The sequence below is a fragment of the Microtus pennsylvanicus genome, chromosome 10 (genome assembly GCF_037038515.1).
Source record: "Microtus pennsylvanicus isolate mMicPen1 chromosome 10, mMicPen1.hap1, whole genome shotgun sequence".
NCBI lineage: Eukaryota > Metazoa > Chordata > Mammalia > Rodentia > Cricetidae > Microtus > Microtus pennsylvanicus.
In genome coordinates, this window is record NC_134588.1 from 14,005,535 (window position 1) to 14,031,161 (window position 25,627).

At 49.2% G+C, this 25,627-nt stretch overlaps 1 protein-coding gene across 1 annotated transcript in view; it reads right to left on the reverse strand.

Annotated features, from left to right (window-relative positions):
• Window positions 1-7,763, reverse strand: part of Gli2 (GLI family zinc finger 2) — a 284,190-nt gene extending 276,427 nt beyond the window's left edge. The window contains exon 1 of the mRNA XM_075987716.1: window positions 7,550-7,763. The gene's annotated coding sequence lies outside the window, so the exon portion shown is untranslated. The remainder of the gene's footprint in view (window positions 1-7,549) is intronic.
• Window positions 7,764-25,627: the final 17,864 nt, after the last annotated feature.

The window sequence follows — 25,627 nt, forward strand, 5'->3', positions numbered from 1 at the left end:
GGAGTGTGAAAGGGCCATCAGTGACCAAATGACCATCATGGTCCCCACGACCACCCCACCCTACCCTAGAGCATCGGTTCTCAACCTGTGGGTCACATCCTTTTGGGGGTTGAGCAGCCTTTTCACAGGGGTTGCCTATCAGATATTTAAATTGTGATTTATTACAGTTATGAAGTTGCAACAAAAATAATGTTATCACTGGGGGTCACCACAACATGAGGAACTGTATCAAAGGGTCTTAGCATTAGGAAGGTTGAGATCCACAGCCCTAGAGATGCCTTGAATTTTGAAGCTGCATACCAGGGGGATCAATCAGGAGAAGACAGAAGCAGATCCCTTGCCACAGAACTGTTTCCCTGACACCGGTGATCCCCACCACCACCTTGCCTCCCTCTAGTCCCTGGTGAGTGTGCCCTGGAAGCAGAACATGTGGGCGGCGGGTGAAAACAGATTGCAGCTGCCCCCAATATGATGGTCAACACGCTTTATCAGTAAGATCCAAAATCACCAGAGAGACGAGCCTCTGCACACGTCCAGGAGGAATTTTCTAGATTAGGTTAACCGAAGCAGGAAAGAGAGCCCAGCCTAAATGTAGGTGATCCCATTTCATGGGATGGAGTCTGCGGGGGGTGGGGTGGGGGGGCAAGCTAAGTGCCAGCAGTCACTGCTCTCCGCTCCCCATCTGTGAATGCTACATGCTATTACTTCATCGTAACTTCTCTGCCTTGATGGACTGCATCCCTTCCATCTTTACGCTGCTTCTGTGAGGTGTTTGGGGACAGCAATGAAGGAAGTCCTAGACACGGACAGAGCTGCACATGATTCACCGAGCCATGGCCAGGCTTGCTCTCTTCATCTTCTGAGCACAACACAAGAGGCTGGGACTGATTTCTCTACAAAACCTATTCATCTACCACTTTCTCTCAGCCTCCACTTGCCCCAAAGGAAAACACCCTACGTAAGGAAAGAAATCCTATGAATTGCCTGGGTGGTCCTCAGGCCTAATTTTCCACACCATTGCCACCTCATAATCAAGTACTTAATGATCAACTCTTGAGATAGTCTGCAATGAGCTCCCAGAGGCATCAGAAGCCACCCCACGACCCTGCTCCCTCTGCCCAGGAGGCCACAGACACACTCCTTGGTCCTCACACTGGAAATCACACCAGTGGACTTCTGTGTCTTGCGTCAGACACTGCGGTTATTCCTAGCTCCTAAGGTCAACCTTTGGTCAATTGCAGATTCTCAAAAGAGAGTAACAAATTACACCCCTCATCTCTGCCTATACTGCAAACACTTGTATACTAATCTCCCCATCTAAGGCTTAAAAATATGAACTTTTTTTTAACTCCCAACATAATGAATAAGCCTAAAGATTAGAAGTTGAAATTATTAAGTAAATCATTCCACCTGCAAAGCTTCGATTTGCATACCATTAATTCATGATGCCATCTAAAACAAACTCATCACATTCTGTATATTACAAGCTGATTTATGTTAAGGATTGAAAAAAAACGGAGCTCAAATTTATGCCAACATGATGTACACGCTCAATAGAGAAAGATTTTTCTTTCCTTCTTCCCACAATTTTTGGGGTGTGTGAGTGTGTGTGTGTGTGTGTGTGTGTGTGTGTGTGTGTGCGTGCGCGCGCGTGCGTGTGTGTGTGTGTGTGTGTGTAAATCATCCAAACAATTGCAATCTAGCACGAAGGGAAAGGATCTGAGGAAAGGACCTGGTTGGTAGGAAGATATATTATGCAGCTGACTCCTGTGTGTGTGGCAGGCTCGAGGCGGGCTCAGCCTCGTACACACACACACACACACACACACACACACACACACACTCCAGTTATTAATGTCAAGTATGCCAAAGATACGCTGGAAAATCATTACCATTCATCGTCACTAACCGCCATTAAATTTCAATCAATTCAACTTAGCACAAGTGTACTTGAGCGGCCCTTACAGTTTCTTATAAATGAGGCTCCAAAGTCGGCCTGACTTATTTCATTGTCCAAGGCACAAAGACAGGGTGCTAAGCAGGGGCTGAAAGGGGCCTACGCGGGGCCCCTCACGATGCTCTTTTAAACATTCTGTCCTAAGTGTTCAAAGATCTTTTTTTTCTGCAAGCTGAGGTCAGGATGAATGGGCATGGCCCTGAGAAGCACCTTTCCTCCCCAGCTAGCTTTGGGGCCTTGCAAGCTAGTCTTCAGACATCTTAAAGTTTCAACCACCACCAAAAGTTTGGTGGACCGCGTCTCTCCTCTCATCAAATGCTCTGATTCTCTAAACTTCAGCATCTGCGGAAGGCAGGAGAAAGGAAACTCAGGGGCAGGTAGGATGGGGACACCCTGCGGCCCCGGGCTCAGGTGGGTACTGCGCCCCAGGAGGGCGCCCACGACCTGGCCTCTGGCCGTCTTCCTACCCGGCCACGAGCGAGCAGGGTCCCGGACGGCTCGCGCCACCCGCAGCAACAATGTAGCCATTGTTCGCGCGCCGCGGAGCGGGCGGGCACGCAGGTGGGAGGCCGCGGGCGCTCGGGCACGGAATGTTCCCCGGACGGGGCGCGCTCGGCGCCGCCCGGACACGCGGCCTGCGCGGCCCCACCGGGACGGCGGAGCCTCGGAGGGGCGGGGCGGGGAGGGACTGGCGGGGGTGGGGAGGAGGAGGGAGAGACAAAGAGGAGCAGGAGGGCGAGGAAAAGAAGGAATGAAGAGGGTAAGAAAAAGGGGGGCTGGGAGGAGACGGCATAAGAAGAAAGCGGAGGAAGAAGAAAAAGGAAGATGGGGAAAGAAAAAAGTGAAAGTTAAGGGGAGAAGGAAGGTGCTAAAAAGGGAAAGGTAAGGAAGGAAAGAAGGAAGAAGAGACTGAAGGGAGGGAGGGGGGAAAAACGGGGAAGAAAGGATAGGGGAGACACATAGCAGCCTACAAGTATTAGAGCCCAGTAAAATTCAGGAAAGAGCAAGAGTTCATTCTCATACAGGGAAAGGGCTCCGAGCCCCGCCAAGTCAGCAGCCTTAATCACACCCGGGGCTTTGCCTAATTACAGGGTAAAAGCCAGGTCTAAAGGTAGGGAGATACTTAACTGTGTCCCAGGGAAGGCCGAGGGCAGGGACGGGTTGTGAGGCTTTCTCCTCCACCCATACCAACCCCTCAGAGCTTGGATCCAGGAGGGGTCGCAGCAAGACGGCCACAGGCCTCTAAGAGCAATGTATGTTCCCTTGGATGGGATTCCACTACGTAAGGCCATTCTCCAGCCTTCCCCTCTGGAGGACTGGGACCCTCTGCACCCAGAGAGGTGATTCAATCCTAGTCCCCTGATGATGAATAAAAATAGTTCTCTTTTTCATTTGCTGGGGTGTTTTGTTGTTGGTTTTTTTTTTTGGTTCATTAAATTTTCCACAGATTTGCAGAGAAGAAAGCAGTCAATAAACGTGGACAAAAGTGACGGCATCCCAAGGGGCAGAGAATGGAGAAAAGGCAAGATAAAAGTGATAGCCCATTCCAGATTCACAGGCAGAGCACTGAGCAGGGGCTGCCTAGGAATCTCAATGGGCCATCACCCTTCTTAGCCTGCCTCCCATTAGTACCAACTCTTCAAGACAATAGCAAAAGCACTAAAAGTGGTTTTCTTATGCTAATGTTGAAACCCAGCACTCAGTTAAAACACACTTCCCAGAAACCTGCCTTTTTAAAACACACATTTGAAACACACACCGAAGAAAAACAACCCCACATTAATTCGTTCTCTTTAAACCCAAGTCTCAAAAAAAATTTTTTTAATGGGTACTGTCTGGTCACAATCTTAAGAGAGTTATTTCAGGCACATGTATGTGATTTAAGAAGCCAGAGGGAAAAGCTAAGCAGAACCATTACGACTTCTTCCGTTGTTGGAAGAATCTGGAGAGAACACCACACAGGCACGTACTGTCATCTCCCCTGTGTTTTCCCAGGGTTTTAAATACTTATGTGACTTAGAGACACTTTTGTCACCCTCAAAAATCTAAAAACAATGATCAAAGTTTTCATTTTCTACGAGCCCTCAAATTAAAAAAAAAAAAACGATAGTATTGAATGTGGCGGTGTGTTAGTTTGGAAGCCAGGAAGGCACATAGAGGGTGGCCTTTACTCTAGGGACGCCAGTGCTGCTGGCCTCCAAACCTGCTAAGAGCAAACGGTTTCAGGGCACCTTATTCCTTTCCCCCGGGTTCTTCAAAAGTGAAAAGAAGTGGTGAACTGAATGTGGGGAGTCAGGCTGTTGATCCGATCTTTAGTCTGCCCCTCTGGAAGCTCTAGAATGTGGGAATACGGTCTTTCTCTAGTTGGCATTCTTCACGTGTCCATGCCTCTGCTGCTCAGTGAAAGGAAGAAAGGCGAGAACTGCTTCCCTGGGGCTCCCTTTCAGAGGGCCCTGGCCCAGCTGCTGCAGCTGTCCCCAGAGAGGTCCACCTGGCCTGTGGCCCCAGGTACCAGCTAACAGGCACTGTGCTGGTAGACCTCCCACCCGCAGCCTAAACACGCAGGGCACACTGGCCCCGCCTCGCTCCTTGCGGTTTGCACCAGAAAAGGCCAGCTGCACCCACAAGGTTTTAGGACTCTGTTTTTGAGCTGTAACAAGCCGGCTGGGTGTGAGGGGTCACAGCGGCTTTCACAGTGCGTACAACCACCTCGTGGTCCGGTTAAAGGGAACTGCTAGTGTGTCTGGGCACTCAAGTTTTCCGGGAGGAGGTGCCGGTGGAAGAAGGGTACTTAGTGTAGGCAAATATCCAATTTTGTCTGCCTGCTTGCTGACGGTCCCGGATTCACTAATCCAGCCCCAGGGGCTGCACTGTGTACAGGGCTCTTGTGGGAGTACAAAAAAAGGGTGAAGTATTTGTGTATTTTTCAGTCTGCAGTGCAAACAAGCCAGCTACAGGACACAGCCCCTGAAACCCCCACAGCAACTAGGAAATGAGCCTGGGATCAGTAACCCCCTGGCCCCCTCTTACGACTAAGCAATTCAGAAGGGCAGCCCCTCTCAGTGCTCAATGTTCTCCCGAGGCCAGGAGGCCACAGGAACATCTTGAGAAAGAGGAGCAGAATGGCTAACGCCACACCAACTTCAAGGCCTTGTCTGAATTTGGCAGGAGACTTCGGTGGGTCTGAATTCTGTGCCAATCCCCACCTCACCAATTCCCACCTAAGAACAAAAATGGATTTATCAATCCCAGTCCCACCTAGTTCATGGATAAGCCCAGCGCTGGGGTGAGAGGGGTGTGTGGCCTGTCAGCCTCACTCTCAGACACAGGACCAAGGCAAGAGTGGATCTTCTATGGGGTTCCCTCCTACACTGGACCTTCCTCTGTGTTTCTTTACTGCCTCCTCCCCACACTCTAGAAACACCTCATGGCATCTGGGGGAATATACAAAAACCACTCTAAATCTTCCTAAATATAATTAACTTAAAAATTCACCAGACCAGACAGCATTCCATGCGGCAGCATCTGAAGAGAAACTGTATCCGGAAGAGGCCGATCCCAACTCTTGGAATCCTCCAGATAGAAGCAGCAAGTTCGAGAAAGCGAAAGCAAGATAAAGAGACTCAAGAAGTGGGACCTTTAGCAAGAGGGGGTCTGCCTGGCCTAGATTAGCCATTCAGGGATTAGCGCCCCAGGATAGAACAGAAACTGGGAGAAGGCAAGAGCCACAAAGCTCAAAGCAAACAAGCATCAGAAAGTCTCCCCCATGTGAGAGAGACCAATCCATGTCTTCCCTCCCCAGCTCCAGAGCGACTGAGCTTTCAGGGGCCGCTCCCGGGCCGGGCAGGGCTGGTCCCTAGACACACGGAAGCCTACTCAACCAGGGAAACCGCAGCCAAGGTGAGGAAATGGGCGGGATGGGGGCTCGAAGGAGAGGTGGCTAGAACAAACAGATAGCATCAGGGAGACTTGTGACAAGCCCGCCTATTCCGCCCGCTATCCCCCCCCGTGCTGTATATTTTGGATTTCACAGTTTATTTACTTTACTTTTTTGGCACCGAGCCCCCGGAGCATGCCAATACAATATTTGTTTAAACACTATTTTATGCCGCTTGCGAGGGAAACGTTTACTTTCAAATTCTCCAACATCCCCCAGAGCCTCGTCTGCAAACAGCATATGAGCATTTTACAACTGTTCTCTTTATCTGAAGCTGTGGGGATTAAACCTTCACACGCCCAGCGAGGGCGGAGGGGCAGGGGGCCCAGGACATCCTGGGGGCCACCGAACTGGAAAACTCTCCCCAAAATGAAGGATGCCACAATTGTGGAACAGAAGGGTACAGAACCCACCCACTCCCAGACTTATGAAGGACCAGAGTACCAAGAACAGTCTTTCCTACCCCAGCTCTAACTGGGATCAGCCCTGGGAACCACAGAACTGTTACACAAAAGATAGTCAGGATGGAGAGGCACCCCACAACCTCGATTGCGCCTCTGTGGCCGGGTCACTCTAGGTGAGGCGCAGGGGCTCCATCCTCAGTTTCCCCAAGCTCTAAAAGTCACGTTTCCTAGGAAATGGTAGCAACCACTGCCGGGCTGAAAAGAAGCCCAACTGGGTGGACTTCCAGCTCCAAGCGCGGCGGGAGCCTCTCGAACTCACTCAACCACACGGTCCCTTCCCCCTATCTCGGGAGGAAAAAAACGCTCCCCTCTCTCTAAACCCTTAATAGGATTGGCGCCCAACTCTGTCCGCGCCGCTCCTCATCCATCACACACAGATCAAGTTGCAGTAGTGGATTTTTCAAATTCCTCAGCAAATATACTTGTTGAGAGATTGCTTGGGGGGAGGGCTAAAAGGGGGCTAGGATGATGAAAGTGAGGAGTAGAGGGAACCGATCCCTCGGCGAAGGATTACGCGTGGATCTCTTAGGGAAGTCCAGAGGAACTGGGGACCTAGGGTAGGAGAGGAAGGTAAGGAAGCCGCAACCGAGGCCCAGAGTAAAGACTCGCGGCTGGGGAAGGGGCAACAGGACTCAACAAGGGGAAGGAAAGAGGAAGAAGAAAAGACTGGACTCCAGGACGCGGACTCGCGGAGCAGAGAAGTGGAGTCCCAAGTTCCCAAGCGGAAGACGGCGGCGACAGCACACGGCACTCTCCCGCAGGCGCGCTCCCAGCTGCCCATCTAAAGAAGCTACAGAGCATCCCAACCCCCACGCCGCCCCCAAACAGTTTCAGGCTCGGGGCCGTGCCACGGGTCAAAGAACGGCCTACACGAGCAACCCAAGAAGAGCAAGACGCACTTTTCCTCAGGTGGAAGACAGCACTGCAAAATCGACCCCCGGCCACGAGTTCTGAGCCCCAAGAGCCTCCTTAAGCCCTACCGCTGCTGGACCAGAGCAACAATCACGGTTGCTCTCTCTGCCCCCACCCCCCACCAAACCGGTGTCACGATCTCGATTCCGGTAACCGGCCGAGAGACACTCCGAAGACCGCACAGCATCCCAGCCGAGGCTGGCCGAACTAGGAAGTGCTTCGCCACCACGAGCAAAAAAAAAAAAAAAATAAGGGGGGGGTAGTCCAATGCAACTTTACCGAGGAGACAAAAGTTTGCCTCTAGCACGCAGGTGGCCTCTCGGGCGCCGGGCAGTGGTTGCAGGGCCCCATCTCAACTTGGCTGGCGCGGGGCTGCGGAGTGCCGGGGCTCAGGCCGCCGGGGCGGGGCTGAGCAGGCAAAGGAGGGGACCAAGGCGGGCGGGGGACCCCGGCAGTCCGTAAGGACTCCGAGCCAGCAGCTCCGGGTGGCTGCGAAGCGACGCGCGGCCCACGCTCCTTCCCCTGGCTCCTCCTCGCTTTCCTCCGCGTCTTCTGTAGCCGCCGCCGCCTCCCGCTCCTCCTAGAAGTCTCATTGATGAGAGGAGTTTGAAAAAAAGTCCGCGGAGCCGTGCTGCCTCGGCTGGCGAACGCCGGCACTCCTGCAATCCATCAGCGTCTCCGGGATGGCGCAGCGCCCCCGCGCGCTGAGGATGGGCACACCCAGGTCGTCGCGTCCCTAGCCTACCCGCCCCCGCCGCGTGCACCCCGCCCCTAGGGATCGGGGGTGGGCAGCCACCACCCTGGAGGGGATAGCCAGGGGTGATCACAGACTCTCTACCTCAGCTCTGAGTAAAGAAAGCAGTCCTCCTGGAAAAAGTTCCAGCAGGGGACCAGAGAACGCTGGGAGTTAGGAACTGGAGGGGTGGGGGGTGAGGGCGACACTACACGGGACGACCCAGACGCCACTCTTGAGGAGAGGGGCTTGGAATATCTCAGATTCCTCCACCCCAGTTCAGAGGAAATAAAGCACCCCTACTGGAAAGTTCCAGCTAGGGGACCGGAGCACACGCCAGTCTCCAACACTTTTTCTAAGGCGCCGGGGTGGGGGGTTGCTAACTCAAGTCAGATGAGCTCCGGAGCTTAGGCTCAGCGACTGCTGGTTTCAATATCTGAACTCCCCCTTCCTCCCCCCGCCCCGCGCCCGCCTCCTCAGCCCTCAGCCGGTTGTTCCCAAAACTCACGGCTCCTCCGAGCGCTGTGACCGAAGGAAGACACGTGGGATGGGAAGCAGGACTGGATTCACGCGGGCGCTCTTTGCTAGGGTAGCTAGTGCAGGTGCCGGGGGTCCCAGGCGCCCCTCGCCCCAGCTTGCTCACGCGGCCATCTGAGAGCACGTTGGCAACAAGTGACGCAAGCATTAGGTTTGCTGCATATGTTGTATACAGAGGGGTTTTATTTTTTTCAGAGACTCCGCTGGAGCTGCTGCAGCCAGATGGAAGTAATCAGAACTCAACAACAACAGAGGGAGAAAGGAAGAAATAGGCTCACTTAAGTCACAGGCCAAAGTGAAGATGAGACTTGCATGAAAGCATTTGCTTAAGTAGCCCTGGGCCTTCCATATAGTGCAGAACTGCCCACTCCGATAAGCAAGTGGGCAGCTAATGGATATGCCCTCCCAACCCACGGGGACTCAGCTTCCCTCCAGGGCTCTGGGCTGCTCCTAGAACGCTGCCTGCGGGCCTTATTTATATCTTGTCCTTGTGTTTGTGTTCTAGTTCTTTTGCATTATTTAACCTCTGTCATAGAGAGAGTCTCCTTCCTTTTTTAAAGGTGGGAAGGCTGATGGCTGTGGAAGCCACAAAGTTGCCCACAGGCTCAAGCCCCGAGTCACTAATCTAAGGTTAGTAGAGTTAAGTAGATGTGCCTTGCTGAGGATGTTGGCAGCATCTCCTTGCAGCCCCTCTTCCTGTCTGGAATGCAAGGGGACCAAGACTCCAGACTGATTCCACCCTGCCTGAATGGGTCGCTCACATCCAGTTTTACTCATTGAATCCCTTTCGGTGGCTGGCACAATTTATACCTTGCCACCACCACCCCAACTTTATCTATTTATTTGTTTCTGGAAGTCAGTATTTACTTTATGGGACAAAACCAAGGTCATCCAAATGCTTTGTACACTCTCCCTCCGAGGTCTACCTCCAACCCCCTGAATTATACATTTTTTTATAGTTTAAACTTTTATTACATTTATTTATTTTGCAAGGTCACAACCTTCTGGCAGCAGTCAGAGGGTAAAAGGGAACTGTTTCTCTCCTTCCTACTTGTGGGCCCTGAGCATCCGGCTCAGGCTTGGTAGCAAGCGCCTTTATTGGCCTAGTCATCTCACTGGCCTAGACTTTAACTTTTTATCAAAAGGGGAAGTCTTATGGCCCCATTCCTCCTTTCTTGTTTCCTTCCTTCCTTCTCTTTCCCTCATATGAGAGAAGCAATAATTTCTTCTTGACCTAGAGAAAAAAAATGCAGAAAGTATCCCCGATTTCATTTCCTTCAAAGTAGGCTTCCCTGATTTGAAGCAGGGGGTAGGGGGTGGGGGGGGGGGGGGACTGACAACACTATCAAATGTCAAACTCTCTGGTGTGCTGAGGTATGCTGCTGACTGACAAAACCTAACCTGAGGAGGTGAAACACACCCCAGGTAGGGAGCCCATGACAGACAAAGTACAATTACCACCAATTGGGGTTCCTTACAGGAGCAGAAATGACTCAACGACAGCTACATCACCAAGGCCCACCCCAGCATGGGTGACAGCTGGAGCACACAGCACAGCCTGCAGGCAGCTCAACAGGGTGGAGAGTGTGCCTCAGTTGGTCTAAACCTCTCCCAGGCAGCTCGGCTGGTCTCAGGGTCTTCTCTGCAACTCAGGTCCTCAGAGAAGACTCTCAGCTTTTATTATTTACTGTTTGGCAAGGAAGGTTCTAGTGAATCTGGTCAGTTCCAGGGACTTCCTGAGCTATTTTGAGTTGTTTACCTTCTGTTTAAAGAGCTTCCTTTTCCATCTCAGAGGAAACCTGAATGATGCAACACAGGCCTTTTATTCTAGACCTCCAGAGGCAAGCAGATCTCTGAGAGAGAGAGAGAGAGAGAGAGAGAGAGAGAGAGAGAGAGAGAGAGAGAGAGAGAGAGAGAGAGAGGCCAGCCTGGGTCACATAGTGAGACCCTGTCTCTAAAAAAAAAGAAAGAAACTTGCAGAAACCAATGTATGTAATGCAGGATAAAGGGCGACGGAGATGAGGCAGAGTAGGGCAGTTGCTATGGATCTATTCTGAGCTGATTGGCTCCCTGGAACGCACATAATCAAAAGAGAGAGCAGACTCTGCAGACTGTCCTCTGACTTCTACATACCATCTGTGACATGTGAGCCCCATGATCTGCGTGTGCGCACGCACTCACAAATATGCACGTAAAGAACAGAACAAAACGGTGACATCTGAACAAGGCTTCTTCCTTTAAATGTCAGAACCTCAGACCTGTCACTCCTCTCAGATGCTTGTTTGTATTCCTGCTGAGCTTTCAGAACCCAGAAATGAAGCAGACAGAAAAAGTGAGCCTTCTCCCTCCCTTGGCTGATTTAATGACCCCATTCATATCTGCCTTGTGCAACCAGGACTCATGTCTCCTGGCTGGAATATTAGCAGAGTCAGCTGAGTACTTCACTACCCGCTTGTCTCTGTTGGTCTCTTTGTGTTGCAAAGTTTGTGGAGAAGTTTAAATAAACCAAGATTCGGAGGAGAGATTGCTTTTTCTGTTTTTCTTCTCAGGTCAGTTCCACTACTGCTGGAATCCAGGCACTTGCAAAACCTCTCTGGCTTATTTTGGCAGGAAGGTGGCCGTGGAGGTGAAGATGGAACGTTTGGGGTTTGAGGAGAGCTGTGCAAACATCACATCCTACTTTTTCTATTTTATCTATTTTGCATAGATGTGTGCGTGTGTGTGTGCATGTGTGCCTCTGTGTGTGTGTGTTCACATTTGTCATAACACGGGTGTAGAAGTCAGGGGACAATTTGTGAGAGTCTTCCTTCTCTCTTTATCGCATGGGTCCCAGGAGATCCAGCTCAGGTCATGTGGCTTGGGAGAGTGTACTTTTACTGAGCCCAAGTCTATATCTATATGATGAAGAATTAACATCAGAACCGGATGCAAAATATACAATGGATTTCAGAGTCCGAATACTAATTCTAACAATGACAAAGCTGATGTTTTATATTAATCATGGGTTGTTGAGGGTTAATATTGATTGTCAGCTTCAGGGGATATAGATTCTCCAAACTGGGCACAGTTGAGAAGAATGACCTGGACTGGCTGGGAGGGAGTTTCTAGATTGGGTTCACTGAGACGAGAAGACCCATGCTAAATGTGGGTGACACCGTGGGTTAGGACCATAGACTAAATACGAAGGAGAAAGCTGGACCTGGGGGTTAAGGGAAGCATCAAAGGGAAAGGGAAGAGGTGTCCTCCATGGTAAACACTGACTCTGCATGTGGAAGGCCCAGAGTCCCGGCTCCAATACCAAAAAGGAAAAGAATTCTTTTTTTTTTATTTATTTATTTTTCGAGACAGGGTTTCTCCGTAGCTTTTGGTTCCTGTCCTGGAACTAGCTCTTGTAGACCAGGCTGGCCTCGAACTCACAGAGATCCGCCTGCCTCTGCCTCCCGAGTGCTGGGATTAAAGGCGTGCGCCACCACCGCCCGGCTAAGGAAAAGAATTCTTGTCCGGCTTTCCTACTCTATCTTTACCTCAACAAAATCAAAGAGTTAGCACAATATGGTGGTTAACACCTTGAATCCTATCACTTGGCAGAAGTGCTCTTGAGAAAACACACACACACACACACCAGCAACAACATCAACAACAAGCAAACAAAGCAAATAGTTGATAAATGATCAACGTAAGTTTCCCTTTTTAGACCAAGTTCCAGTCAGTCCTAGCACAGCCTGAAGAGTTGCTCTCAGCTCAGGTCTATGATGGTGGCAGGAGCTTGAGGCAACTGGTCACATTGTGTTCATAGTCAAGAAGCAGGAAGGAGGCTGAGTGGCGGTAGCACACACCTTTAATCCCAGCACTTGGGAGGCAAAGGCTGGTGGATCTCAGTGAGTCTGAGGCCAACCTGGTCTACAAAGCAAGTTCTAGGACAGCCAGGGCTGTTACACAGAGAAACCCTGGCTTGGAAAAAAGAAAGAAAGAAGGAAGCAGGGAGGGATGAGAGTCAGTTCCTGTGTCAGTCAGGATTCTCCAAAGGAACAAAACTGGCAGAATAAATATAAATACATGAAGAGAGAATCTATTAGAGGGGCTTACAGCGCAGGTCAGGCTAATTCAACAACGGCTGGGTTCTGACAGAAAGGCCAAGAATCTGTAGCTGTCCAGTCCACCAGGCTGGTCTCCTAGGTGATCCTGGGTCCTGTCAAATTGGCAGTTAGTGCTAAACATCACACACTGTGTGATGGTTTGAAAGAAAATGACCCCCACAAGCTCATAGGGAGTGGTGCTATTAGGAGGTGTGGCCTTGTTGGAGGAGGTGTGGCCTTGTTGGAGGAGGTGTGGCCTTGTTGGAGGAAGTGTGTCACTGTGGGGGCAAGCATTGAGGTCTCTTATGCTCAAGCTACACCTAGTGTGACACAGTCCACTTCCCGTTGCCTGTGGATTGAGATGTAGGACTCTCAGCTCCTTCTCGGGCACCATGTCTGCCTGCACACTGCCGTGTCCCGCCATGATGATAATAAACTAAACCTCTGACACCGCCTAATTAATTTTTTTCCCTTTATAGGAGTTGCCATGGTCATGCTGTCTCTTCACAGCAATAGAAACCTTGACTAAGACACTCTGTGACTTCTTCTCATGGCTAAGTCCCTTGAGAGTGCCATGGCAGCGTTAAACAGACGAGAAGGGAAGGGCCAGTCACCCACTCACAATGCTAGTCATCCCCAGTGGGTGGGTGAGCAAACACGGCTGTGGTGGTCAGAGTGTTTGCACAGCCCAAACTCAGGTGTTGAAACTTAATTCTCCACGCCCTTAGGATCAACTCAGGGCTTTTAGGCCGTCCCTGATAGCGCATAGGTAAGTAGCTCCCCAAGGTACAGGTGCTGAAGGGAGGTTTGGGCTCCTTTCAGGAGATAGTGGACCCATAGGAGGTAGGGCCTGATGGGAGTTAGATCCCTGGGGGTCATTACATGGATCCTTTACAGGTAGCTTTGAGACCCCCCCATCCTTCCTCATTTCCCCCTTTGCCTCCCCACTTCCAGGAGGAGAGCATCATCTTCTGCTACATGATCATGTAGCCCAGGCTAGACTTGAATTCACTCTGAAGCTGAGAATGCTCCTCCTGCCTCTGCTTCCCAAGTGCTAGAATTTCGGGTGTGTGCTACCACATCCGCTGTGAGTCACATCTCCTGGTCAGCACTGTTTAAAATGAGATGCCAGACAGTTCTACAAGCCACTCTTACACACTGATTTTTGTTTGTTTCATGTGTGTTTTTGTTAAGGTTTTGTTTTGTTTTTTCTGTGTTGGGAATAGAACCCACACCGGCTAGGTCAGTGCTTTGCCACCAAGTCACACTCTCTTCTAGCAAATGAACTGAACCCAATGAGAGGGAATCCCAACTTTTTACATCGTAAGTCCCAGATGCCAAGGCTTACACCTGACAGTGGAGGAGGATGGCGGTCCAGGCGGATTGAGCCCTCAAACTGCTGGACCTGAAACTGCTTCCAGGTCAATAGTGTCAAAACTGACAGGAGGGCTGAGGTGGGATTCCTTTGGTAAAGCGTTTGAGCAACACGCACCGTGCCTTGGGTCCCATCCCCAGCACTGTATAAAGGGGGAGTGGTGGCGTACACTTGTAATCCCAGCATTGGGAAAGTGGAGGCAGGAGAACCAGGAGTTCCAGGTCATACCCGGATGCCTAGCAGGTTTGCAGCTAGCCCGGGCTACGTGGGATCCTGTCTCAAAAAAAAAAAAAGAAAAGAAAAGAAAAAGAAAGAAAGAGGAGAAAAAGAAGGGAGGAAGGGAGGGAGGGAGGGAGGGAGGGAGGGAGGGAGGGAGGGAGGGAGGGGGAAGGGAAGGAAGGAGGGACGGAAGAAGAAGAAAGAGACCCACTTGAAGGACTATTTGCTTAGTCCCTACTTTGGTCACAGAAGTCTTTTGTGCAGCTGGTGGCGACGAAATGCAAAAGCGGTGTTTTGTAGCTACCTTGCCTGACAAAGGCACCCTGCGGCTGTGACTGAATTCGGGACCTTGAGGTGCAGATCTTAGGCTCCACCCAGGCAGTGTCTGAAGTGCAAGAGAAGGGCAGATTGTAGGTTAGGGAATTGTGGTCTCCATTACCACTGCTAGTTCTGAAGATGGAAGAAGGCCCTTGGATCAAGAATGCTTCTAGAAGCCAGGAACTTTTCTGGTTTTTGTTTGTTTGTTTTCTTTTTGTGGTAGTGCTTGTGTATTTGCCTATACAGACAGGATTGTGTTCACCATGCTGGGTGTGGGTGCTTGCGGCTTGTTTGTTTTTGGGGAGTGGGGGCAGAGGTCAACCTCAGGTGTTCCTCAGGCAGCACTAGAACCTGAGGCTTGCCCATTTAGACTAGGCTGGCTGGCTCTTGAGGCCCAGGACTCTCTGTTGCCGCCCTCAGAAATGGGTTACAAGTGCGACCACAGCTCTGTTTTGGTGAGTGCAAGGGATCCAACACAGGCCCTTGGACTTGAGAAGCAAGCACTTTCCCATTTTAGCCATCTCCCCAGCCCCCATTGCTGGCTTTGAAGACAGAGGAAAGGCCCTGGGCTACGGAATGCAGCAGCTTCTGGAAGCTGGAAACCACTCTCTTCACAGCCAGCCAGAAAACAAAGCTCTCCTGCAACTGCCGGGAACCAGCTTTTGCCAGCAGCCCACAGCAGCATGGCCCTTCTCTACCTGCGCTCCAAACACAGTTCAGCATGATCCACTGGAGTTACTCTGGTGAGGTCTCACTGGGCTTCTATCTCCAAATGGTAGAACTGCACATTTGTGTCATTGTAAGCCATGATTTGTGTCATTGTAAGCCATGAAATCTGCAGCTCGTTGTTACTGATCCTGTGGAAAACTAATAGGGTTGGGGAGATGGCTCAAGAGTGAAGACACCTGCCACCAAGCCTAAAATCTGAGTTCATTCCCAGTACCCACGAGGTGGAAGACAAGAACAGACTCCTACAAGTTGCCCTCCAGGTCTGCCTCTAGTGTCTGTGTGTCTTTGGTAATCCCATAGCTTTGGGGCTTCCTTCTTCCACAGAGACAGTTATGGTAGACTTTTTTGGCCTCTTGCGCTCTGATTCCCTGTCCTGCATGTACTTTATTGGCCTTGAAGTTTGGCAAGGAAATTTTTTCTCCCTACAAAGCACAGAATTCGGGCTTCCTTCACCAGAAAGGCTACAGGAGTGGATGAGGTCAAGGGAAGGGCTAGACACTCCAACTGCGCATGTGCCTTCCCGTGAGTCTTGCCGGGATTCAGGGAGAGGTGACTATAGATCACCCAGACTTCCCAGACCGCCCCGCAAGTTCCCCGCAAGTTTAGGCTTGGGCAAGTGGGGTCTCTAGCGGAGTGTCGAAGATTCTAAAGGAGCCTGTTCAGACTTAGTGCCTCATCTTTCCATCTTAACAGACCCCTTTTTGGGGCACCCAGGCAGACGGTGGACCTGGTATGAGGGTGAGAAGTCAGGATGGCTCCAAAGCTGCACCTTCTCCTCCCACTATGCGGCCTTCAACCCTGTGCTTTGATCGAGCGCAGACGGGCCTTGGTGCTCCTTGTCTGTTCCTGTCCCTGGGCCTCAGCCAAGGTTGGAATGTGGGAGGCCTGTGTGGCTTGGGGCTCCCCACCCTGTCTGAGCTCCACACCTTCCAAAATTGGGGCAACCCCGTGTAGGTGCTTGGGAGCCATTGCAAAGTATCTTGTTCCTCAAAACCTAGCCTCAGTTTCCCCATTTGTCAAACAGTAAAGATCACCTACCCAAAGACAGTTGTTGCAATGATAAAATCAGAGTAGTTTTTTTTTTCTTCTTCTTTCCATTCCTTTGGTTTAGAAACAGGATCTCACATAGCCTAGGCTGGCCTCAAGCTAGGTATGTAGTCAAGAATGACCTCGACCCTCTTAGTCTCCAGAATGCTGGGGTTACAGGCATGTGCCTCTACACACAGTTTACACCGTCCTGGGGAGGAAACTCAGGGCTGATACATGTTAGACCAGTACTCCCAACTCAGCCCCATCCCCAGCCCCGCCCACATATATGTGTATGAGTGTGTGTGTGTGTGTGTCTGTGTGTGTGTGTGTGTGGCATTCCTTTTGAGACAGGATTTCACTCTGTAGCCTCGTGTACCTGAACTCACTTTCGCCTAGAGGACACTTTAGCACACACTGTTCCTCCTATCTCAGCCTCCCAAGTGCTGTGATACAGACATGAGCTACCATGCCCAACTCAAATCAAAATATTTCTAAGGAGTACTGAGTATGTCTGCACCTTGAATCTTATAATACCTGTCAATAAATGGTCACCTTTTTGCTTTTCCTCATAACTTCAGTCAAGCAGTTAAGATTAGAGAGGTTTGAGCAGTACGTTTCTCCCCTCTGCCTAGTCCCACAGTGACTGGAGCAGGTAGCACATGAGCCTGGGTCCCCGGGGTCCTGCCTTTCTGCGGACCTCAGGGTTAACCCCAGTGTCCCCATCTCCTCCTGGACTAGTGAGATGTGTCAATCACACATAAAACAGCAGCCAGAGCTGCAGACCTTCTTGTGCCTGCCGCTGCCCTTCTTTGCCAAGATGACATCAAGATCAGGAAAGTCTGGGAGGGCTATTAGGCCTAGCCGCAGTGTAGACCTGGCTGGGGCAGTCTTTACCCAACTCCACCTTGCCCGTCTTCTCTCAAGAGTCCTGAGCCCTAGTTCTGGCTGGCCTCCAGCTCAATATGACTTTGAACTTCTAATCCTCCAGCCTCTGCCTCCTGGAAGGTTACAGGCTTATACTCCACACCAGTTTATGTGGTGCTGGGTATGCAATCCAGGACTTCATACACACAAGCCAAACATCTACCAAGTGTGCTCCAGTTCTCAGTGAAATGCAGTCCTCTTCCTCAAAACGTCTTCTCTTAGAAAACTGCCTTGACCCCTTAACCTCTTCTGGGCTTGGCCTACCCAAACATACTTCTTTAGACTGTAGCAAGTTCCCTGAGGATGACAAAGGTCACCACTTCATGTCTATGCTCTGCACTAAACCCTGCCAACGAAGCAGGGGTCCAGAAATGTTGATTAAATCAGAGAGGGCTGTGCTTGGGCCCTGATGGCAGAGCACCAATAACAAAACAAAAGAAAGCAAAAAGAACTGAGGTCTGGGGATGAAGTTCAATTGGTAGACTGTTTGCTTAAGACACGCAATGTCCCTGTTCCGTCCAACCCTGCATGAACCAGGCATGGTGGTACATGCCTATAATTTTAGCAGCTGGAAGGAAGAAGCAGAAGGATCAAGAGTTCAAGGTAATCCTCAACTACCAGAAAATTCTAGGCTACCCTGGACTACATGAAGCTTTGTCTTTAAAAGAAAAGAAACCACGATTCCACCAAAAGGTATCAGAATATAGCTACATAGCAGAGTGCTTGCCTAGCAAAGTTGGGAAGACATGGGGGTTTGAATTCTTTGTTTGTTTTGTTTTGTTTTCAGGTTTCTCTATGTAACAGCTCTGGCTGTCCTGGAACTCATTTTGTAGACCAGGTTGGTCTCGAACTCACAGAGATCCAGCTGCCTCTGCCTCCTGAGTGCTGAGATTAAAGGCATGCGCCACCATGGCCCAGTGGAGGCAGGAGTTCTTATGTACGGCTAATAGGATATAAAGTAGATAGCCAGCATAAAAGGCAGTGTGGGAATTCCTCAATACAGTCAAAGAAGAACCCAGTTGTCCCATTTCTGCATAAAGAAAGGAAGCTGGTATATGGAACCCAGGTTTATTACAGCACCACGCACAAACCCCGAGACGTCAGCCTAGAGAGACGGATGCTCTTCCAGAGGACCTGGTTCAGTTCCCAGCATCCATGCAGGGGCTCACAGCCATGTTTAACTCTTTGACTGCTGAGGCAAGAACTTAACTCACAGACATACATGCAGCCAAAACACCTATACACATAAAATAAAAATAAGTTTATAAAGACGTTAAGAAATAAAAGAGAATACTTTTTTAAGAAAGAGAAAAGATAGAGAAACCATTTGGGTGTTCTGTCGTATAATATTACTTGAAGATGTGTTACATTTGTTTATGCTGTGGAACGTTTGTTGTAATGATGAAAGGATGCTATGCATTCTTTTATGTTGCATTGGTTTAACTTTGTGAAGCTGCGATTCTTTGCCTGCCTAAAACACTTTATTAGTCTAATAAAGAGCTGAACAGCCAATAGCAAGGCAGGAGCAAGGATAGACAGGGCTGGCAGGCAGGTAGAATAAGTAGGAGGAAAAAGAGAGAAGCAGAAAAGAGATCAAGGAGCAAGAGATTAAGAAGTGAGAAAAGAAGGGGCCAGCCACCGAGACACACGGCCAGTCACGGAATAAAAAGAAAGTAAGATTACAGAAATAAGAAAAAGAAAAAGCTGCTGATCAGTGGAAAAACAAAACAAAACAGTGACATCTTGAATTTTGCATGCAAATGGATTTCTATCCATTTAGAAAACACTATCCTGAGTGAGGTAACCCAGACCCAAAAAGATGAGTATGATATGTACTCACTCATTAGTGGATACTAGCTATAAACAAAGGACATTGAACCTATAGTTCATGATCCTAGAGAAGCTAAGTAATAAGTTGAACCCTAAGAAAAACATATATAGATCCACTTGGAAATTAGAAACAGACAAGATCGCCTGACAAAATTGGGAGCATGGGGTGGAGAGAAAAGGGAGGGTGGAAGGGGAAGAGGAGGGGAGAAGGGGAGGATTGAGGAGAACTTGAGGGAATGGGTTAGTGGAGACATAGAAAGGACAGAGGCGAGAGCAGGGAAAGAGATATCTTGATTGAGGGAGCCATTATAGGGTTAACAGAAACCTTGCTCTAAGGAGTTTCCCTGGAATCCACAGGGATGACCCCAGCTAAGACTCTAAGCAATAGAGGAAAGGGGGCCTGATCTTGACTTGCCCTATAGTCAGACTGATGAATACCTTAAATATCATCATAGAACTTTCATCCAGCAACTGATGGCAACAGAGGCAGAGACCCACATCAGAGCACTGGACTGAGCTCCCAAACTCCAGCTGAAGAGTGGGAGGAATGAGAATATGAGCAAAAAGGTTACCATGATTGGTTCACCTACTAAAACAGTCTACCTGAACTAATGGGAGCTAACCAACTCCAGCTGGACTGGGAAGGAACAAGCGTAGGTACAAACTAGTTCCTCTGAATGTGGTTGACAGTTGCATGGCTGGGGCAGACTGAGGGGCCACTGGCAGTGGCACCAGGATTTATCTCTACTGCATGTACTGGCTTTTTGAGAGCCTGTTCTCTTTGGATGGATATCTTGCTCAGCCTAGATATAGTAGGGAGAGCCTTGGACCTTCCCTAAATCAATGTGACTTACCCTTGCTGGGGATTGGATGGGGGTGGGGTGGGAGGGTACGTGGAGGGAATAGGAGGAGGGGGGGGAGTGGAAACTTGGATTGCTATTTTTAAAAAAATCTAATAAAAAATAAAATAATAAATAATAAAAAGAAAAAAGTAAAAAAGAAAAAAAAAAGCCGGGCGGTGGTGGCACACGCCTTTAATCCCAGCACTTGGGAGGCAGAAGCAGGCGGATCTCTGTGAGTTCGAGACCAGCCTGGTCTACAAGAGCTAGGTCCAGGACAGGCTCCAAAACCACAGAGAAACCCTGTCTCGAAAAGGCAAAAAAAAAAAAAGAAGAGGAAAAAGCCCAGAGACAAAAGGTAGACAGGATAATTTAAGAAAAACTGGCTAGAAAGAAGCCAAGCTAATGTTGGGCATTTGTAAGTAAGAATAAGCCTCCATGTGTGATTTATTTGGGATCTGGGTGGCAGGCCCACCGAGGAGGAAAGAACAAAGAGGAAAGAGGAAAACCAAGCAACTGCAGTGTTCACCAGAGGATGGATCAATAATGAAAATGTGGTGAATGTACGTAAAGGAGTACTATTCAGCCCTGAAAAGGACAGGGCCTGTCTGTTCCCACAACAGGAGGGAACCTGGAGGACTCCGTTTTAACTGGAAGGCGCCAGCCACAGACAAACTAATGCTGCTTGATTTTAGGGAGATGTGGAATCGGGGGTGGGGAGATTGATTTAGAAGCTGAGAGCCCAGAACAGCAGCTGGGGAAGGAAACAGGAGGAAGGGGAGGTGGGTCAAGGTTACAGTGGAGGCAGAAGCCCCAGTGTTCCCTTGCACAGTCGTTATTACCTCTAACAATAACGAATTGTTTATTTCAAGGACGCCACAGGAAAGAATGTCATCACAGAGCCGTGACTGATGCTCGAGATGACAGATGTGCAGGTTACTCAGGGAGGGTCATTACACGAGGCATGGAAACCTTGTATGGAAACACAGTGTATAATTTGTATGTGTAATTATAAATATGCACAATTACTATGTGTTAATTAGAAATAACAAAAAGCCTTTATAAGCCTTCACTGTGAACAGCCAGTGACTAAACGAGCAAACCCATGAGTCATCTGTCGCGCTGTGCACATCCGTCAACTGGCCAGCAGTGGCAGCTCAGAGGTGTGCGCATGCAGCCGTGCTGCTGACAAACGACTGGCCACTGCGGAGAGACAGCTGTGCAGGCACAGGTGCTGCCACCCAGTGTGTCACACCGTGCAAGGAGAGATCTGGTGGTCACAGAGGACTAGCTCCCTCTGCTCTCCAGGAGGCCCTGGGCGTGACAGGCAAAGAGACCCCGGGCTTGCGGCAGACCTCTGGGGAGGGGTCCGAACCTGAACAGCTTTCCTTAGCTGCAAAGTTGGGAAAACCCGAGTCTTTGAACAGAACCAGACACAGACCTCAGGTTCTGTAGACACATGACCTGGAAATTGGACCTCACACTGGCTTTCACTTTGTGAGAGTCATACATGGGGCCAGCAAAATGGTTCAGTGGGTGAGGGGCTTGCCGCCAAGACTGCAAACCCAAGTTAAATCCCTGGGATGCACATGGTGGGAGAGAACTGGCTCCTGTAAGCTGTCTTCTGTATGCTCCATGGCATGTGTGCGTCCCTCACATTAAATAAACAAGTACAGTTTTTTTAAGTCATGCAAAGTTTCTTTAGCCACTAGTTCTTTGTTTGTTTGTTTGTTTATTTATTTATTTTGAGACTGGGTTTTGCTATGTAACCATGGCTGGTCTGGAATCCCTATATAGTTCAGAGTGGCCTGAAACTGACATTTCTGCTACCTGAGCCTTCCAGGTGTTCCAGGTACTGAGGTGAGAGGTCTGCCCCATGTCATGCTCAGATTTTAAATTAATTTTGTTTATTATTAGTGTGTGTAAAAGGGGTGGTGTGCATGTATATAGGACAAAGGACAACCTTGTGGAGTTGATTCTCTCCTTTCACCTTAAGGTGGATTCTGAGTAATGAACTCAGATATTCAGGCTTTCTCTTCAGAGGGAGGGAGGGAGGGAGGGAGGGAGGGAGGGAGAGAGAGAGAGAGAGAGAGAGAGAGAGAGAGAGAGAGAGAGAGAGAGAACATATCTCACAGCGCTCATGTGGAAATCAGAGAACAGTAGTTTAGGGGAGTCCGTTCTCTCCTTCCACTATGTAATCCAGGCACAGAACTTGGGTCATTGGGTTTGGAAACAACTGTATTTACCCACTGAACCAACTAGCTGGCTTGCTGACACATCTGGAATCAAAACTCCGTAAAGATTGCTACATTACTGTATTAGTCAGTGTTCTTTAGGGTAACAGAACTAATCTCTTTTTCTATCAATATAGAAAGGAGATTTATTAGATTCACTTACAGGCCAATGGTGGGCTATGAACAGAGGGTCCAAAAATCTAGATGTTTCTAAATGCACAAGGCCGGATGTCTGGATTCTGTAGGTAACGGAATCCTACAGATGTAGACTCTATGCCAGTGAAGGAATGGACGTGCCAGCAAGGTGAGGACAAACAGGCAAAGAGCAAAAGCTTCCTTCTTCCACATCTTTATGTTGGCCAGCAGAAGGTGTACCCAGATTCGATGTAGATTAAAGATCTATATTAAAGGTGTGTCTTCCTACCACAAAGATCCAGATTAGAAGTAGATCTTCCCACTCCAGATTAAGAAGAAACCCCTCACAGGAGTGCCCTTTATTTAGAAATCTTAGTTAATCCTAGATGTAGTCAAGATGACAACCAAGAATAGCCATCCCAACTACCAACCAGAGGAGCTAAAGGGTTCTTTAAATTTTTTTTACAACATTTGCATGTGTGTGTGTGAGTACATGTGTGTGCATGCCACGGCACACTTGGCATTATCTCATCTCACCATGTGGGTTCCAGAGATCGAACTCAAATTGTCAGGATTAGTAGTAAGTTCTCTTACTCACTGAGCCATCTTGTGGGCAGATGCCACCAAATCCCCTCTCAACCTTCAGGAGGCCCAACCCTGCCAGTACCCTGATCCAGAACTTCAGAGCTTTCCATGGGAAGAGGACTGGGTGCTCCCAGACCTCCCAAGACAGGATCATGGGGTGGTAGCTGACACGCGTGCAGAGGAGGGCTTCTGCAGGCTTTCTGCAGAGAAATCAGCCACACAACCCCCCCCCCCACACACACACAGTGCTGAGGACAGGCCTGTAGCTGGCGTGCCAGCCTCCAGCAGGGTCTCCAGAGAACATTCCTGATTAATAAGGCCAAGACCACTGGCAAAAAAACTGGAGGGGGAAAAAAAATCTTAGCATGCAGTCATGGGAAAACAAGCAGTTTGGCCTTTGTTAAAAAATCATGTTACTTTCTGGAAGCCAAATATTCCTCAAAGGGGGATGATTAAACACACAACGGTTCTTCTTTCTGACTTGGCCAAAGTCCTGGCTCAAGCTTCACACCCTCCCAGTCTAGGCCTTTCTGAAAGGACCCACAGGTCTGTTTATCGCTCTTGTGGCCATTTGGGAGACCTGAGGACCTAGGAGCACCAAGCTGGAAATTGCAGGTATGAATGCCCACTGGTCATGCTCAACCAAAGTCACTGGCAGCAGTCCTGGGTTTCCCGGTCCTCAGAATGGGCGCTGGCTGAAGAAGTGTCTTCCACACTAACTGTTCCCACATCTGTTTGGGAGGAACTTGTAGGCGTTTCTCTGAGGACTTGCTGGCTGGAGTTGGGGAGGATGGAGGGCTAGGGAGGTCCTGAGGGGCGTGTCTGTGGGAGGCAGGCGACGACGTGGGGGGCGAAGGCAGGCTCAGGGCCGGATGGGTAGGAGCCTGCAGGCATGGCAGACAGGGATGGATTCTTGGTGGTTGGGGTGGAATTTGACATTCTGCCATTCTTCCTTATCTTCTCATCAGAAGAAAATCAGACAGGAGTGTGAGCTCACCCTAATATGAGAACCATTTTCACCTCCTGGTTCCTATCAATTAAAGCCTCTGTCATCTGTTGATCCTTTTGGGAGACTGGAAAGCATTTCTGGGCCAGATGGCTTGAAACTAATTAGGCCATCAGAGCTGAGAATGGTTGTCTTCCTCTAAGGCCGGGGAATCACGGCACAGGCTTCCACACAATCCAACTGGGATCAGAAACTCAATTCTACCATTCGCCAGCTATGTGATGATGGTACTTACTTGATGGTACTTAGTTGATGGAAGCTGTGATTTTTCTCTCCTATCAAATGAAGATATAGCAGTCCAGCTCCAAGTACTTCCACACTAGTTGGGAGCTCTCCTGTCGGGTTCATACCAATATACTGGACATCATGTGTGTGTGTGTGTGTGTGTGTGTGTGTGTATGTGTGTGCGCGCGTGTATACATATGCGTGTTTCTGTGGCTGTACATGTGTATGGGTATACTAGCATGTATGTGGAGGCCAAAAGTCAACCTCAAGTGTAATTCCTTGGGTCCCAACCACCTTTTTTTTTTTTTTCAAAAAAAGTGTGTGTGTGTGTCTGTGTGTGTGTGTGCATATGTGTGCCCATACATGTATGCAAGTGCTTGTAGAGGTCAGAAGAGGACATTAGATCCCCTGGAGCTGGATTTAAGAGGTAGCTGTGAGCTGCACAAAATGGGTACTGGGAACTGAACTCTGGCCCTTTGAAAGAGCAGCAAGTGCTCTTAACCACTGAGCCCACACCTTGTTTTTCAGACAGGATCTCTCGTTAGTCTGGATCTCACCAAGTAGTCTAGGCTGGCTAACCAGCTACCCCCAGGGATCTTCCTGCCTCTGCCTCCCAGCACTGTGATCATCAGCACAGCATCTCGCTTTGTGAGTGAGTTCTAGGGATCCGGCTTACATCCTCTGTGTGCTCTGTGAGCAATGTACTGAGTGACTGACTTACTTCCCCAGGCTGTCACTTGATATCTTTCCCCCTAATATGCCTGGCTACCTGCTGTAGGGGAATGTTGAATATATTCTAAGGTTCTTGTGCTAAAAGCTTTGCTGGTGTTTTGGAGAGACTGTGGGACCTTCGAGAGATGGGGACTTATATTGTTAAAACACTGGAGGCTTGTCCTTGAAGGGAGCCCAGTCCCATGCCCCCCTCCTTGCTTCCTGATGAAGAGATGAGTGGGTCTTGCTCTACCACACACTCCAGCTCCTATGCTCTGCCTCAGCACAGGCTCAAAGCCATAGGACCAAGGGACCATAGACTGAAACCATAAGCCTCCATCTTTCTCTCCTCCCTCCTTTCCGCCCCCTCCCTCCCTCTTACTTCCTTCCCTCTCCCTCTCTGTCAGTCCAGTTTTCTATCTATCTATCTATCTATCTATCTATCTATCTATCTATCTATCATCTATCTATCTATCTTTTATCATCTATCTATCTCTCTATATCTATCTATTTATCTATCTCTATTATCTATCTATCTATCTACCTATCTATCCATCTCTGCCTATTATCTATCTATCTATCTATCTATCTATCATCTATCTATCTATCTATCTATCTATCCATCTCTGCCTATTATCTATCTATCTATCTATCTATCTATCTATCTATCTATCTATCTATCTATCTATCTATCTATCTATCTATCTATCTATCTATCTATCTCTGTCTATTATCTATCTATCTATCTATCTATCTATCTATCTATCTATCATCTATCTATCTATCTATCTCTGTCTATTATCTATCTCTATATCTGTCTATCTATCTGTCTGTCTGTCTGTCTACCTACCT